This window comes from Cydia splendana, chromosome 4 (genome assembly GCF_910591565.1).
Source record: "Cydia splendana chromosome 4, ilCydSple1.2, whole genome shotgun sequence".
In the NCBI taxonomy this organism is placed as follows: domain Eukaryota; kingdom Metazoa; phylum Arthropoda; class Insecta; order Lepidoptera; family Tortricidae; genus Cydia; species Cydia splendana.
In genome coordinates, this window is record NC_085963.1 from 6,709,876 (window position 1) to 6,728,311 (window position 18,436).

Here is an 18,436-nt window from a genome sequence, read left to right on the forward strand (position 1 = left end):
CCAGCTGACGACTTAGGTTTGAGTTTCCGAATAGCGGCTCTGATTTCTGAAATACTGATAGTTGGGATAGCAATCATAGATTCATTGTTGTTACCAGCCTCCAGTTCCGCTTTTTTGGGATCTAGTTGCGGAGCTTCAGGCTGGAATACGGAGCTGAAGAAGGACGCAAAAGCATCGACTGCTTCTTGATCAACGACTGTTTTACCTTTATATATGTATTCAGATATTATGTTTCTATTCTGTTGTTTACTTTTTACATATTTCCAAAATTCTTGAGGGTTTTTACTTATATTACATTCAATATCATGAAGATATTTTTTATAAGATTTGTTAATTAACTCCTTTACGAGAGACCTGTAGTATTTAAACATTTCGAGGTTAAATTGTAGGCCTAATGATTTAAATTTCTTTAAGTGATAGTATTTTAGTTCGATATATTTTTTGATTTCCGGTGTGTACCACGATGGATATGTATATACTTTAGTTTTGGGTAAACGTTTGGGCACAGTAACATTGAAAACGCCGTAGAGTTTTTTGTAAAAAACGTCTACCGCAGAATCAATGTTATTTGAATTAAGAACATCAGACCAGTCAATAGACTAGTTCTGTATACAAGGCAGGGAAATCAGCTTTAAAAAAATTCCATCCGGTCGGAGCATCACTATGTTCAACACTACGTGACGGTGAAGATAATGTGGTCCGTCTTGTCTGTCCTCTTGGCAGGGTGACAGTCACTCCTAAAGGTGGGTGATATGGATCTATTGGTATCAACGGCTCGACATCGCTACCCACGCACACGTCACTGAGACTAGTTAAAACTAAATCCAAAATGCCTCCATATTCGTTACAAATTTTGTTTAATTGCCTAAGTTTGCAAAATTCGGTGAAACAGTTAAATTGGTCAACTACAGTTTTTGTGCATGAGGAGAGGTTGAAATCGCCAATAATAATGGATTTTATGGTAGAAAATGTACAAATTGCATTCTCAATACACGTTAGTACGCGAAGATACTGATCTCTATTATAATTTGGCGGTAGGTATGCTACACATATAAGAATTTTATTATTTTTAATATGAAGTATAACAAATAATATCTCCATGTCTGGTGTCAAGCCATCAATTTGCATTACTAACTGAGGTTTGTAAATATCTTTCACTGCTAGTAGAACTCCTCCCCATCCCGCGTCGCCTGCTCTATCCTTACGGAACACGGTGTAGTTCGACGGGAAGAGCTCAGCATCTTGTATCGAGCTAGTTAGAAATGTTTCAGTGAGCGCAAATATGTCACAGGCACTTGCGAGGGCATTTCTATAAAAGAGCGAGGTTCGGCTACGTAGTCCCCTAACATTTTGGTATATTATTTGTATTCTAGTAAAGCGGTTTTTGTTATGTATTGTTTTTGTCTGCGTAATTTTGTCGAAAGGGCTGATTCCAAGGTTTGACACATACGTCTTTTGGCCAGTTATCAGGGATCATAATTCTATCTAACAGACTCGATGGCACAGTAAGCTTAAATGAAGCATATTGACCGCGGGATTTAAGACATTCAACTTTAAATGTGTCACAATCATAACCTGTAATAACTTTTAAATGATTTTTAACTACATCATCGGGGGTTCCCAACTTCACATAATATAGGTGAATTTGTCTCATCCATTCAGACGCTTGGAGTTGAGAAATGCAAGTGGTAGCACAGCCCCGTGTGATTCCCTTTAGTGACTTTCTATGGTCGTTAATTTCTGATAGGCCATTTTGGGTTGGATTTGTTTCGCGAGATGTTGATGGTGGTACCTTAAGCGGTGCGGCAGGAGTAGTAGACACTTGATTGTCTTTGTTTTTGTTAGGTTTGGAATCGTTGTTTGTTCTTGCCTTGGGACTGGAGCGAATAACGGGCTGGACTGGTAGTAGGATAGGAGAAGCTGGTGCTGTGGTGGTGGTTACAGCGGCGGCGGCATCTATCATTGTCACGAGTTCCGACCCAAATGCTATTCTTGACCGCTGCAGACTTTTCTGTAAGTGTTACGATTCGGTTCGGTGTTTAGGTGTCTCTCAGCAGTTGTGCACAAAGCTAAATCTCATGATATTTGTTATATTTTTTTAGATCGTCTATCTCGTTCGTCTGGCGGAATGCAGAGGAGTTAACTTGGAGGAATTAACGTCGTCTGTGGCAGCAGGTATGTGTTGGCCCTTAGGTAGCCCATAGTAAGCTCATAGTTTACTTGAAGTTCATGTTTTGTTTTGTCATAGATCGGTAACCTTTTGCTTTTGTCACATTTATAATTAATAACTTTAATATCATAACCAAGGTTTACTGTGATCTAATGGACAGTGTTACTTGCCAATTTAATGCTCAGGCGTAACTTTACGGGTTATAATTATCTGAATAAAATTTAACTAAACAACTAGTTTGTTGGTGGTTTATCCTAAGTGTAAGAATACAGATATTAATGAACCAACAGCTCTACCGTTAGCAGTCAGAGCTAGAAGATGTAATTTTTAGGGTATGTAGGAGTTTTGAGAGAAGAAATAAAACAGCTATCAAGTGGACTCTTGTGTTTTCTTTCCTTTATTACATCCCTAGGTATTATGTAACCAGCCGGGTACATTTTCATAGGTTTACAGGTTACATTGTTGGAAAATAAAGACGACTGCGGCTTGGAATACCTAGTAGCTGGCCTTTTTGGTGTATTTCGATGTATATTTTTTTTTGTAAAATATTTTTGTATACTTCTACTATACTTTTCTTTACTCTTAATTGGATACTTTCGCTTAATATACCTATATATGGCATCATTCTCTTATGTTTTAATTAGATTTAATAGGTAACTGTAGTGGTTTGCCTTAGGGCTGATTTAGACGGCGCGCGGACTCGCATGCGATTATACATTGCGGACTGTTGGTTACGTCCTATCGTCAACCGACTTATCGTCTAAATGAGCCCTTAGTGACCAACTTGCCCGCTCGGTGACGAAGTCAACCCTGGAAGCCTACTCAAATTTAAACAAGATTTTTGATTTGACATTCTTATGATTTTATATACATGTGCCTCGCACCAATAAACAAATGTGAACACAAAACAACTACATATAAATGTTATCAAAAATAGTGAGTTATGATTTTCAAACTTTGAATTCGCATGCGGGAGCGGCATTCACACTTTTAAAATCTTATTTTTGACCATTTCCTTCGTACTCATGAGAGAGTTTCACTGCGACTTATATCAAATCAAAATAAAGGGGCCCACAGATTACCAGTTCACCGGACGAAATCAACCTGTCAGTTAATCGCAAAAGGTGACAGTTCCGAAAAACTAACAGGCTGATATCGTCCGGCGAACTGGTAATCTGTGGGCCCCTTTAGAATTTACTAGTTCAAATGTCCTGGTTGTAGAAAGTGTAATTGACTCGAGTCAGCGACTCGCGTAGCGTGCAATTAGAGCCACTCAAACGTGTAATAGGTACAGTTCGTACTCGGACGCAGCGTTTTGTTGGTGACGTTTAACCCTTGACACGGATACTAGAAATTGACCACGTTTTTAGAACAATAGACGGGGTTGTGTAGGGTAAGTCGAGTATTTAACTCAAGTCAGGAAAAAGTAGTCAACTTGCCGTTAGTTGCTTTCGGGTAACGTAAAATCAGATAACTATAGTCCTTAAGTACCTACAACTATACAACTATATACACTAATGCTATTTCTATATTATATACTCAACACAATTTGAAAAGTACTTATACATATTTTACTGTAAGTACCTAACTTAAATTTGGACTATAGTTGTAAGTTGTGAACTGAAGTTACCAGATTTTACGGTACGGTACGGTTATTAAAGCCACGTTAAAACTATTAAAAATGGTATAGATAATGCATCTTGTGGAAGGGCATGAAGTTGATTTTTTTTATATCATTTGCTAATTTTTATAGGTACCATTATTTGTGTACTTAATGCAGAATGTAAGGAACAGTAAATGTCAGTAAAAGTAGTTGTACTCTTACTTGTATTCCATTGTAGTTTTTAACAAAACTTATTTAACTTCAGTGGACAAATTGGATTGTTCAAAAGTTATTGCTCTGAAGCTGGCGAGATGGCTTTTTAATATGATTTTTCCAAGTTTATGAAACTAAAGCAACCTGACAAGGTCCGAGGCCTGATGTAATTGTGAATGATAAAGCTGAACCGCTTATGGAAAAAGGTCTATTTAAGCGCGGATAATGGCTTTTATATTCTCTTGGTTACTAAAAGTTATTTAATCTTTTGGTATAAAAAGTCATGACTACAAAAAAGCATTGAACAATTGAAAACTTAATTTATTTAGTCAAGTTTGCCAGATTATAGTTTAATTTTTAATTGAGATATTTTATTAAATCATGAAGTCCTGTCTACTAACCCCCTTATTCATAAAACTTTACGGGCCTGATTTAGTTAGATTATGTTTTATACAACTACATAAGTCAAAATAACTGATAAAGCCAAACGATTCATAGCTAATTCAGGCCAGTAACGCGTTTATGAATAACGCCATTAAAATTCTATAGTAGAATATAAACGTCTTCATAAACATTCCACTAACAGGTACGAAACATCCGCCCGCCGGTTGGCATAAATATCAGGAATAAAATACGTACAAATGTTCCCGTCATATCATATAATGAGATATGATATTCAATATGCATTTTGCGGGCCACATGCCGGCGTCAAGTCTTGATAACGGCCTCGGCCGGAAAGCGATTTTGCTGCCAAAATGCATTACCGACTTGTTTATATAGAAACGTTTCTGCATAACCTACCAAGACTTAAATAATCCCGTTGTTTTCTAGATAATAATACACTGTTATTTCATTTTTTCAAACTTTAATGGCAAAAGGTGTTTTTGTGTAAACCTATCCTCATTTTTTATTAAACTTGATAGCATTTTGTTACATTCAAATATGCTATAACTAAAGGCAGTTTATTCCCTCTTTCGTTACTTTTAATATTTGCTACTGATAGACAGTAACATTGTTAAAAAAAAAACAATTGACTGATCGTGATCATTCAACATATCTGTGGGATGGGGACACAAGCTTCATAATTTGAAAATTTACTTGTCGAGCTGACGGAGAACCCCGTAAAGGTGAGCCACTATAGCTACGGACGTTCGGAAAGCGATATTGCCTGCAAACTGCATTACCCGGCGCTTGTTTATCTTGCACGAACATGTGCAGGCGACTGAGGGACAGAGGACAACAACTGCACAAAGGCTCCGGAAAATGCACCATTGGGAGCCTAAATCATGTTATAAATTGCGGTTTTGGCAGTTGTGTGATGGTATTATAGACATTTCGATTTTGTTCCGGTATTCAATGCTTCCTCTGAATCTCCGCAATAGCAGAATGCATTGTGCTAGCAGGTAGGTATACCATGATAAATAATTATATTACCAATATTAAATTTTTATAATGTACAACCGATATCTAGAATATAAATTGGAATCCTTTTATGAATAACTCTTTGATTATATCAGTAGGTACCTACTTAATTATTAATCAGTTGTTTCTTCAATACTGTGATTCGTTTCTACCTGACATCATCCCCTATTGCTTTTGACTAGATTTCTCCATTGGCTCCAGTGACTTGCCATCGGTTGGGTGTAGCCTCTTGCAGATTAAACTGTATGCGGACCTGTCTTACTCTTATCTAATCTTATCTAATAAATCACATTTAAGTTCGTAATAAAATAAAATATTGACATGTTGAAACAATTACCCACTAGTATCTCTCTACTAGTGAAGGTTGGCAGTCAGCTTGGTCAAAACAATTAATTACACGTGCTTAAATAGCCATAAGCCTCAGAAAGTTATGTTCATTCTAGATACCAATCCTCAAAAAGCAGTCTTAGCAATCCCGCTGCATAATTTAAAAAGTTTCGTTAATAAAAAAGGGATGCTTTTGATTAAGAGCAACCGTAATTATTTCAAGTGGAGACGTTCGTAGTGATTTATAATAAAACTCGCCGCTAATCTGCATATCGTCGCCAGTTAGAGTTGGGCACTCGCGAATAAAATTATCAATTTGATTGAAAGTTAACAAAGAATTAATCATGTTAAATTAAATGTACATTTTAAGAGCCCATCGAAGTGCACACTAGCGCCACTGCTAAATATTTGTGATTATTTAAATTTAACGAAATATATTTAAATAAGGGAGCCGCTACGTACTGTATTTTGTATTTAAGTACCTTTTGAATACATCAAACTAGTTTTTATGTTGCTGGATTCGTCGATCTAGGAACTCAAAACAAAAACGGCCGTTTTAACTTTGGACGCATAGATTGACGAATCCAGCAAAATAAATACAAAATACAGTACGTAGCGGCTCCCTTATTTAAATATCTTTCGTTAAATTTAAATAAACACAATTATTTAGCAGTGGCGCTAGTGTGCACGTTGATGGGCTCTTAAGTGACAGTAATATCCGAGCCTATATGTATTGTATTTTCCAAACACGAAGGGTACGGTGAAAGGTGTCATTTCTATATAATGTATAACCTTAAAACGCTAAATCTCGCAGAATTGTAATGAGATGACATCTGTCAGCGTACCATGCCTGTTTGAAAAATACATGTACGTATACTTAATTAATTTTACTTATTTATTAATCAAATAAGTCAGATAGTATGTTATTATGTTTTAATTAAAATAACTGTTTTAAAATCGCTATTAAGTAATAAATAATTGTTTTAATGCCGTAATAACGTTTTAATGTTTAATGAAATTTAGTATTTTATACAGTATTTTTACTATACTATATCTATATACTCGTACGTTGAATTATATCGTATACCTACAGGTACGACATTTAAAAATTGTTATTGAAAGTAATTAAACAATTTGATAGGTTAATTTTCAACCTAGTAAACATTGATGGTTAAATTCGAAATCAGGTAGTTTTGATTGAGAATAATAATCAAGTTTTAATTATTATTCATAATTAAACTAATTTTTAACCAACTTTATTCGCCAGCTACATCACAGTGAAGGAAGTTCTAAGTTGAAAAGTTTGTGGAAGCTGGCATGTTCGTATACTTGAGATAAATATAAAAGTGCTGAAAAGTTTTATAGCAAGGCACTTAGATATGAAACTTAAGGATATTTATAATAATTATGTGACGGCATCTTTCTTCCCTAAAAAGCTATAAAACCGACCGTTCTTAAACATATAGTTAATGTACTAATATTGTCGTTATTGAAACCGAATGCATAAAAATAGATGCATGTACATTTACAAGCAAATAGCGACACAATATTGTTACGGGTAAAATTTTAATGCTGCTTTAGAAGCCCAATTACGGATTTGTTTAAATAGGCCTATAGGCCAGATTTTCCAAAAATACGTCTGTGCTATGGGCTAAGCTACATGTTGTACAGTATGTTGCGACTAGAGATGGGTAACTACCCGGGTAACCCGGGTAAATACCCGAGAGCGGGTATTTACCCGGAAAATACCCGATATTTACCTACCCGCGGGTAAATACGCGGGTATTTTCGTTTTTCTTCTAAATTTGATAGGCTTCGCTTGAGAGGGAGTGCTATGGGACATGCGCTCACATCGACGGCCGGACGCAACTGAGGCGCGCGCAGGCGGCGCGCACGTATTTACGCAACGGTTGGAGCGAGATGGAAGACAGGGCGTGCTACTCTCGAAAGCGACATTCTCCGCGGTAGTCCTGAATTGCTGTATTTTCTACTACCCACTTCATGCAACCGGCGATTGTGAGCGGGATAGAAAATATGCCATCGCACTCTAATAGAGAGGCGCGATTTACGTCAAAGGGTAGATTAGATTCTGCAGTTCTAAGATACCTATCTTTCAGTTTTTCGTAGGTTTAGGAATAGTATATAAGACGACGATACATTTCAATAAATGTTCATTATTTAACTGACTATACCGCGGTTATTATTGCTCCTCCTGCCTGGACCCCCATATGTTTAATAGTATGTGAGTATAAATAAGATTAATTTAAGTATGTTTTATAATGTTACATAAAATGTAGGTATGTTCAAACTAAGTACGAAAAGGTTGCTATGAGGTGAAGTTCGATTTTAACATATCAGTACAATTATGAAAATCGTGTAAAATCATTCTCTGGCTTCCGGAAATGTTTTAAAACGCTTTTAATATACATTAGAAAGATGAAAATAAAGACTACTTATAAATGATAATAAAAAAAAATTGTGCAGTATCACAACTTGGGAAGCTCATAACTCAAATACAGTTAGTTTTAGTACAAAAATATATATAATTAATTGTTTTTTAATTCTGTCCCGTTCACCCGTTAGGCTAAACGGGACAGAATTAAAAATTGTTAATAGTTTTAAGTATCTGGGACACGTTTTGACAGACAGACTAAAAGACGATGACGATCTCGAAAGACAGCGGCGGGCCATAGCGATGAGAAGCAACATGTTGGCGCGTCGGTTTGCTCACTGTTCTGACCAAGCCGAAATTACTCTGTTCAAGGCATACTGTCAGGCGTTCTACACTAGTCAGCTGTGGTACCATTTCACGAAACGATCGTTCAACAGACTCCGAGTACAGTACAACAACGCGTTTCGTGCAATGTTACATCTACCGTGGCGGTGTAGTGCGTCTGGTATGTTCGCTGAGAACAGAGTAGATGACTTTTACGCTATAATGCGTAAAAGGCACTGGTCGTTTGTCGGGAGAGTGAGCGAATCGACGAACAGCATTGTAAATGTAGTATACACAACTTGCTACGTACTGTGTGAGCGAGATTTCCGCTGCACCTATTTAATTTAATTAGTACCTACTTTTTAAGTTATAGCTTTAATTTATAAATAATATTTAGCATGTAATTATTATTGTAATGTAATGGGTTCATACCTAAATAAATAACATTTTTATTTATTTTATTTATTTATTTTATTTATATAACCTTTTTTGTGGAAAATTATGTCTACTTTAGTTTGTACATACAACACTTTTCGATATTAATGACAGATTCCAAGAAATATGAAAAAGTTCACTTTTACCCCCCTCCCCCCAACCACACCCCTCGCCGACCAAAGTCGGAATGAGTATTATCAACGTATAAGTAGGATAATTTACTCGAATCTAAAAAAAATACTCTTATGACGGCCTTTTTTTAATATTTATCAAAATTATACTAAAAATTCCTTAGTTACAACTGCAAGTTTCACTAAACCATTTCATTTTAAATGACACACAATAATTACAACCATTAACTCGGTTTATATCTCCACTTTAACACAAATCGACATGTGCAACAAGAAATGAATCTACCGTCCATTTGGGTAGATACGGGTAAATACCGGGTAGATGGGTATTTAGCGGGTATTTACCTGGGTGGGTAAATTGGGTAAATACCCGCGACCCATCTCTAGTTGCGACCTTTGTCTGCTATGAAGTGTAACTGGCAATAGATGCTCTGTCCGGTCGGTGGCATAACAAGTCTATCGAAAAATTACGACTTAGGGGAGGTATTGGACCACTGGGTAGTCGGGAGACTCGGGTTGTAATAACTGTAATAAGTCCTGATTTACGGGTACCCGAGCCTCCCCTATTGTGAAAAATGTGTGACGTGTTATGCCTAATAATATTTCCAAGAACTCGTCTTGTTTTGTAACTTCGGCCCTCGGATTTAAAGCACCCTTATTATGAACCTGTTGCACAAATTACTTTTAGATGATGATGCAATATAATATGATTGTAGACACCTTAAAAATGTCCAGTATAGCCAGGGCTTCGGTCCCATCCTAACTACAGGAGAGAACGTGCACGTTGTTTTAACGTACAATTGCCCCATAACCCTTAGTTAGAATATCTAATAGCTGCCAGGAATCTATGTGGGCAAAGCTAGAAGCAAAAGCGTTTATAGTACTTTATAGTTACACCTTATTTTACTATGTTCTGTATGTGATGATATTATGTAATCTAGACACATTGGAGAATATATCAAAAATCATGTAAAAATGTCTTTTAAAATATGTCACCTGTCCTGTTAACCATTTTACACATATTTATACATAGATAGATACATAAATATTTGTTTAGTGATATATAAGCCTTTTCTTATGCCTTGCCAATATTTATTTCTATGGCTTCTTTTCCATAACTAAACTCTCCCCGTGGAGTTAGTTCGAGTAAAGCGGTAAATCTTAACGTGGTCCTTTCTCGTAAATCTAAAACAACTGTTTTATAATGCTTTTATGCACACATAACGTATTCTTATGTACCTACCTATCTCGTGTATCTATATTACTTTATACTTGGCGAATTCTCTATTCCTTGGTCCACATCGGGTATGCGATGGTGATAAGATTTAAGCGGCTCGGCAATTGCCGTAATCGACTCACTGGACCACCTCAGTGTAATTACTACTGTGCACATTTCCAGCGACCTCAATAATGTTGTTAGTAGCACGTAGGCGGTTAATTGTAATATTCTAGAATCAGTATAGCCATGCTCGCTTTTAAATCGAGGTCATTAATTGGTTTGAACCGTGATTAGTAACAAAAGGTTTAACAGCTTTTTGCCAAGACGTATCAAGGATGACTCACGCTAGACCGGGCCGGGCCCGAGCCGAACTTGTTTCCAAGCTAAAATACTCTTAACCGCTTCTAATCTGTCTATCTGATTTTTTTTTATTAGCCTGGTTAAGTGTCCCACTGCTGGGCAAAGGCCTCCCCTCGCTTCCTCCACTCAACCCTGTCTTTTGTAGTTTCCCGATTCCCGCCAATCCGGATAAAATGCGTCCAAGTCGTCCCGCCATCTTCTTTTCGGTCTGATTTAACAAAGTTTAAAGATAATGTGAGTTTAGTTGATATATAAACCACGTGCTTAAAATTTACCTTTTTAGCATAAAAGAAAAGGATGAAAAATATAAAAGTCTAAAATATTATATTATATTATAGTAGTATAATAAGTATAAAATATTATAAACAGAGAAACAGAGCCTAAAGTTTTAATTTGATCGCATTTAAGTGTTTAAATCCGACTGTCAAAAACCACTTTGCGAATACAATTTAAGTTAGTAACCCTCAATAGGCGAACAATCACAAGAACAGAATTACGTACATAATTACAGAAAGGGCTAAGTTCGTAAGCCAAACAGGCAGCAACGGAGTTCCCTGTTGTTTCACAGGTTTGAGTAAATTCCTATGCAATAGAGTTCAAAATCGTGTAAAATTGTGAATTCTAACTTGGAAGGAACCGGCTGGGGAAACTCGGAACTAATTAAAATTATAAACACCCGCTAATCTGAGGCCGGTTATTTGATTACGTCAAATCTGACGTAGGTCAAAGAGCAAGACGGATAGAAAAGACAATTGATTCGGGGGGTTCCTGTTTAATTTTAATGAAAAGTAACACTTTTTTTTCATAACAATGCAAATATCAGCATCGCATGGGACAATTCTTAAAGCCTAGGTTTTAGAAAATGAATATTAAATATATCATCGCATTCGAACGCAATTGTTTGTGCTTTGAAACCATACAAGACATTTTTATGTCAATACTAGTGCAGGGATACAATCTGAATATTGAGTATTATGAATAATAAACTTGTAAATTAAGATAACACCAAATGTTTCAAAAACTAATACGTAGAAATTATGAAACTGAAATAAAGCGCTCTTACCTAAAGCCATAAAATTGATGGAGCTTGATTATAAGCTGATCTTGGAAATGGCAAAAATATATAGCAAAACTATAATAATAACGAACTCTTTTGCATTTATGTTAGATATAGCAGCCATAATTGGCTCGCATGAATCCATTAAACCTTTGTATAATAGGTAAGCAGCCATCCAAACCGAGCGATTAAAACCTTAATACTCGTAAAAATAATGACATAATATAAACCGAATCATTAGTCGGTTAACGATGTTTGAAGGATATATTAAAGTTAATTAGATATTAATAGCTAGCAGTAAGCGTTCTTGCTGCACACCCGGCGTTCACGGTCGTAAAGTTTACGGATATCGGAAAACTTCTCATTGAGTACCTTTAACCGGATAACATAATCGGTTTAAACCGTTAATGGGTTTCATGGTTCGCAATTCAATATATCTTTATCTTATTGAGTTGATTATCACTTATTTATTTATATAGCTCAGGTTATGATTTGGGGTATTGCGTCACTATCGCTGAAATACCACCTATTAACAATATGTATGAATAATAATGAATATTTTAATACGTAGTTTTAACATACGGTGCATATACCTACTGCATATTCCCAGGAGGATTACATCCTTTAACATTGGACCAAAAGAATAAGTTTTAATCTACATGGTAAAAAGAATTGAAAAGTAGAACATGGCTGTATACCTACTAACCGCAACCTACTGCATATTCCCACGAGGATTACATCCTTTAACATTGGACCAAAAGAATAAGTTTTAATCTACATGGTAAAAAGAATTGAAAAGTAGAACATGGCTGTATACCTACTAACCGCAACCTACTGCATATTCCCACGAGGATTACATCCTTTAACATTGGACCAAAAGAATAAGTTTTAATCTACATGGTAAAAAGAATTGAAAAGTAGAACATGGCTGTATACCTACTAACCGCAAAACATTCTGGTAACATATATGTAACGTATTAGTTGATTGATACTTAATTCTTTAAAGTATAACACAATACCTAGTAGATTACGATACAAGTGCCAAAAGTAGGAAATCCTCATCCCTCCCTTCGGGCGTGTTTTAATTCATCGCCACCCGAATTCCCTTTTCGCACATGTATTGTACAACGTACAATACATATGGCCGTTATAATGTTAGCAATAGGCACGTATTGTCCTTAATCCCACCCTAGGGCCGTAAAGTAGCACCATATGTATTGTAAAAGTTATTTTTACACGTATTTACAAATAGTATACACTGCAACATCTACAATCTGCGGCAGCTTAGTCTTCACTCACGGCGGCGGGGCATCTAATCCGATTTGTGTCCGAGGGAGTATGACGTTTGCGTTGTTTGCTCCAGTTAAATTAGAAAATTAAACAGCTACAGTCATATTGACGTGTATGATTTATGATGTGCTCTTACTTAACTAACGGCCGAATTCTAACTTTAAGATATGTCAGTTAATAGATCTAGAAACGATATGGATTAGATATGTCAGTGTCAAATGCGACGTTTCTTCAAACAAAAACCTCACTTTTGACACTGACATATCAAATCTATATCGTTTCTAGATCTATTAATTGACGTATCTTAAAGTTCGAATCGGGCAGTAAGTGTGGGTTTTGTTGTGAATAACAGTAGTAAGATTTTGAGTTCTGTTTTGTATTGTATCTAAATCATTTAATTTTAGCTTCGCGAAAATCTACTTGCAATTTTTCAATTTATTTGGTCACTTTGGGTTTCGAGATTAAATATTCTACACTGTTTAAAATATTTCATAAAAAAGTTGGGGTAGACGTCACAAAATGCGTTGCAATACATATTATAAAGGTAGTACCTACTGTAAATTTGTTTTCACATCGCTAAAAGTTTGAAGTGTTTTATCGCAAATGGTGCCAAAAAGTGATCATAATAAGATCATTTAGTAACATTTCAATAGATTTTTGCTTATCCAGAGTTTAAAAATACGACATTGTTAATAACCCTTCTAAAAAAAACAACGGGTTGCACTTCGGGAGTGCCGGCAGAAGAGAAAACTCAATGACATTGTAACAGTTTTTCGATCTGGTCACGTGTCCGTCTTACGTCTTACGAATCTTACGGTCACGTGACCTGTCGCTAGTTTAACATTTTTTCCCCATCACAAAAAGTGCACAGCGCCGCTAAAGAAGTTTTCACTTCAAAAAACATTATCCTAAAACGTAGTATCCTTTGTCTGAACGCCAATAGAAATCCAGCAACGTGGCGTCCATGAAGTTTCATCGGAATCGAAGCTCATAACCCGGTGTGTGCAGACAGACTCAGCGCGTAATCTGGCGCGATTAAAAATGTAACAATGGGTCTTATCGGACAAAGGGAACGGCGCTGAAACGGTGTGTAGCGGGGATATGAATTTGCAATTGGAATTATGATTCGAAAAATATAAGATTTGAATGATTGTGTGTCTAAAAATGACAGAAAGTTTGTTCTTAAAGAGATATCATCATCTTCATCTTCCTCGCGCTATCCCGGCATTTTGCCACGGCTCATGGGAGCCTGGGTCCGCTTGACAACTAATCTCAAGAATTGACGAAGTTTTTACGAAAGAGACTGCAGTAGAAACTATTCCCCGATTCTGGCCCCACCTCTCAGTGGTCACCGATCCTGACCCCAGGGCCGATCCACCGCCCCCGCTGAACCTAAAAAAAAAAAAAAAAAAAAAAAAAAAAAAAAAAAAAAAAAAAAAAAAAAAAAAACAAATAGCCCCCCATTTGAATTGATTGCGCTAGGTCTCAGCAGTGCCCGGCGCCTCCTTCAGGTACTTACGAAATACGCTAATTAAACAATACACCTTGCTCACCACGGTAACAATAGGCTTATCGACCCTTTTCTATTGTTCGATCTCGACTCGGGTGCGTTATTGTGTTACCGAGAATACTACCTGGACCCTTCACCCACCGACGTCTTCATTCATGCCTTCTTTATGTGTGTATTATACTGTAGGTGTTTGTGATAGGTATTAGCGATAGGTATTTGCAATAGGTATTAGCGATAGGTATTTGCAATAGGTATTACCGATAGGTATTTGCAAAAGGTACTTATTTGCGATTAATTATCTTATGATCTTACAACCTCTTGGAGCTATTTCGATTTATAAGGAATACAGTTCTAACCTAACCTAACCTAATTAGAATTTACACAAGTAATCCGTCGGTAGCCTAAACTAACCTAAACCTTCTTTTACCAAACCTAACTTGACCAAACCTAACTAAAATCAACCTAACTTCTCATTTCAAACTAACCTGCTTTCACCTAGTCTTCGTTCAAGTTATGTTTTAACCTAAATACCTAAACTTCTTACCTATCCAAACTAAAGCATCCTACATATCGTATACATACTTACCTATATTGTGCATATTGTATTGTGTTATTTTATTTAGTTTTACCTATTTCTAACTCATTATTTTTGTCTGCGATAAATGCAATTCAACCTAATGTAGCCTTTTTTATTCTTAAACTATTCTATCTTCTTAAACTTAGTATGTAAGTATGTCTCATTATCTAATACTATATGGTTTATTTTCATATACATTTTTATGTTCTTTGTAACACGATAGAAAGTAAACTCGTAGCTACTTGTTTCTTTGTATTATTAAAATAATAACTAGGCGTGTGAGGCATTTCTTGTGCACTTGTTTTCATTGTTATAACAGCTTAATTGCTTTATTGATAGACGTCTATTATATTTTATGCTGACAATGGATTATTATGTGGATATAATTTGGGTTTGAGTACAGGGAGCGTCTGTTTAGATGAACTTGTTGAGACATGTTACTTTGTATGATTTAAAAAAAATAACGAGACGTGTCAACTGGTTTCAACATGATTTAGTCTAATACGTCGGCATTTCTTGTGTGTTGGTATTCATTGTTATAACAGCATAATTGCTTTATTGGTAGACATCTATTATATTTTATACTGACAATGGATTTATTGTTTCCTATTATGCTTTTGAATTTGGGTTTTAGTAAAGAGAGCGTCTGTATTAGATGAACCTGTTGAGACATGATTTGAACGATACTGTATCCTGCTCACTATCACAGTATAAAAGCCGAAGAGAAATGGCTTTGAGTAAGTATTACTGTCGTGGCAGTCCTCTGTATCAGAGCTCCTTGTATCTACTGCAGTATATAGAAATATAGTGTTAATTCAACAGTGAAGTGTTTAAGTGTTTATAGAAAGACCCAACAATGGATGTAAGTATGTCTTTTATTACCGTAACTTACTTTGTTTTGTTTTCACTTGTGTTCTTTGTGTTTTAATTATCAAGATTGTAGACAGTGTGTAAATTATTGTTTTATATTGTTTCAGTTCACTGAAAATACTTTCAAGAACTATTACTACCCGGATGATAATAAAGACGAATCAAGCGATGAAGAGGGTACGCTTGGTCTCAAAGTTAAACAAGCCATCGCAAAGAAACGTTCAGGAAACAATATCGATAGCTTCTTTGAACGACCTAAAAAGCAGTCTAAAGTTGTGAAACGGTCTTCAAATGTGAGCAAAAGTTCACCAGACGGTGTTGCAAACTTGTCATCCGGACAAGACGACGGGGCCTATGCATCACATTTGATTAAAATCGAGATATATGATATGCATAAAATCAAAAACGTCCCACCCATGGAACACTGGAAGCATGCGGACTTCAGATTGAAATATTTTGCGTTGGAAGACGATTTGGAGCTACAAAATACGCGAAATATTATTTATAACATAACAAAGCAATTAGCTTCTAAGGACAGTAGTGTGAAATATTTTATAGATAATAAGAAACAGTGATAGTTATAATTATTAATGATAGTAGTAGCTTAATGATTGTGTTAACGTATTTCTCATTTTTTACCTCTCCTTAAGTACATTTTCCATGTAACAGATTATTTTTATTGTATCACATTACAACAAGTTTTAATTTAATACTTCTCATTTGTAAAGATTACAGTCCCCACTCTTAGAAATCTTATACCTGTAGTCAACTATTTAAATGAAAGAAAGCACTGTATGATTTCTCATTTCATAATGGACTCTTTGAGTTGTGATGTCTACGATCTTGAACTTATCAGACTCTGTGAAGAAATAGAAGAAAATGAAGATCTATGCGAGGCTGCCCGTCTTGTGAGCCAACTACATCGAGAGGCGTAAGTAAAAGTATTCCTGTTCATACATGTTTATAACTCTTAACCAGTACCTGTTTAACAAAGGATGGGTTCCTCCTAACTTGTTGTAACCAGAACTTATTGTTAGGATAAACGTGGGGTGGGAGAGTGCTGGTTATATAAGCGGGGTATCTCGAGTTCATATCATTCAGTGTTTTGGTGCCGTGCTTGTACTGTGATATCCTTTTCCATAATGGTGTTTACTTACTATCATATTGGTCTCACTTTGCCTCGTGATAAGATTGAGGAATTAAGTAAAGAATTTATTTTAGCATATTTTCATAGAAATATAAGAATGTGGTATATATCAAACAAATTACCTCACTCGTTACTGGAAGATTCTGATATTATACCGTATTATATACCATGTGATGGGCATATCAAAAATTCCAAGGGGAATACTCAGTCATCAGATGTGATTGATGGAGTTTTGATGATGCGGGCCTATTGTCAGCAGTGTCGAAAAGACTTACGTTAGTATATACAACCAACCGTTTTAGTAATTATTTTTATTTTATCTGACATTAAGATATTTATGTTTATTATGTATTGTTATAGATCTTCTCAAATAGGACGGGGAGTAAAAAGGACAACTGCAGTTTTGGAGACCGAAGAATTCTTGGTGAAGAAAAACCGTTCAGCAGCTGCTGAACCTGTAGCATCAACATCATCCGAACCAGTTCCCGATGTCATTGTGAGTACAAATAATAATCATGAAATTGAATGTTCTGTGTGTAATAAGTTTGTTTCTAAAAGATATTTTAAAAATCATTTAAATAGTAATCTTCACAAAAATAATGTTTTAAGGGCTGACATTGAATGGGTTAATGTTCAGTTAATTGAAAATGCTTTTAAGAATAGGGTGGCCACTTACAGAATACTATTAAATGAAAATGTTCACCAACCATTTACTCCCGAATCCATTTTACTAGGAAATAAAGAGAAAATCTTTGCATTATTGGATCGTTCCCTCACTGATCACCATACTTTAAAAGTAAACTTTATTTTGAATGCGGATTTTACTCAAGAGAGCAAACAAGTAAATAATACATTTGATTTCCAATTATGTAACAATGTAGTTGATGTTAGCAGCGACAAAGATGATATTTTCGAGTCAGTTGTTAAAGATATATTAACAAAATTATTTAACTTTGAGAGAAAAGACAGTGGATGGAGTTTAGTAAAATTTAACTATCTAGATGTCAATGTAAACAAATTTAATCCATTGCGTGGTTCTTCCTATATCGAATTACCACGTGATATTCAGAACAGAAAAGCAGTTATTAATGTAAAAAATAATGATCATGAATGTTTTAGATGGGCTGTATTGTCAGGCTTGTATCCACCTACAAGTCATCGTTCAAACACTGCGAAATCGTATATAGCGCATAAAAATAAATTAAATTTTAGAAATTTAACTTTCCCACTTAAGGTTGGAGATATTCAGAAATTTGAAAAAATGAATGATATAAGTATAAACGTTTTTGGTCTTGAATACAATTCGAAAAGTAAAAAACATGACGTAGTAGGCCCATTACACTTAACAAAGTGCAAAAAAGCTACCCACTTGAATTTATTGTACATATC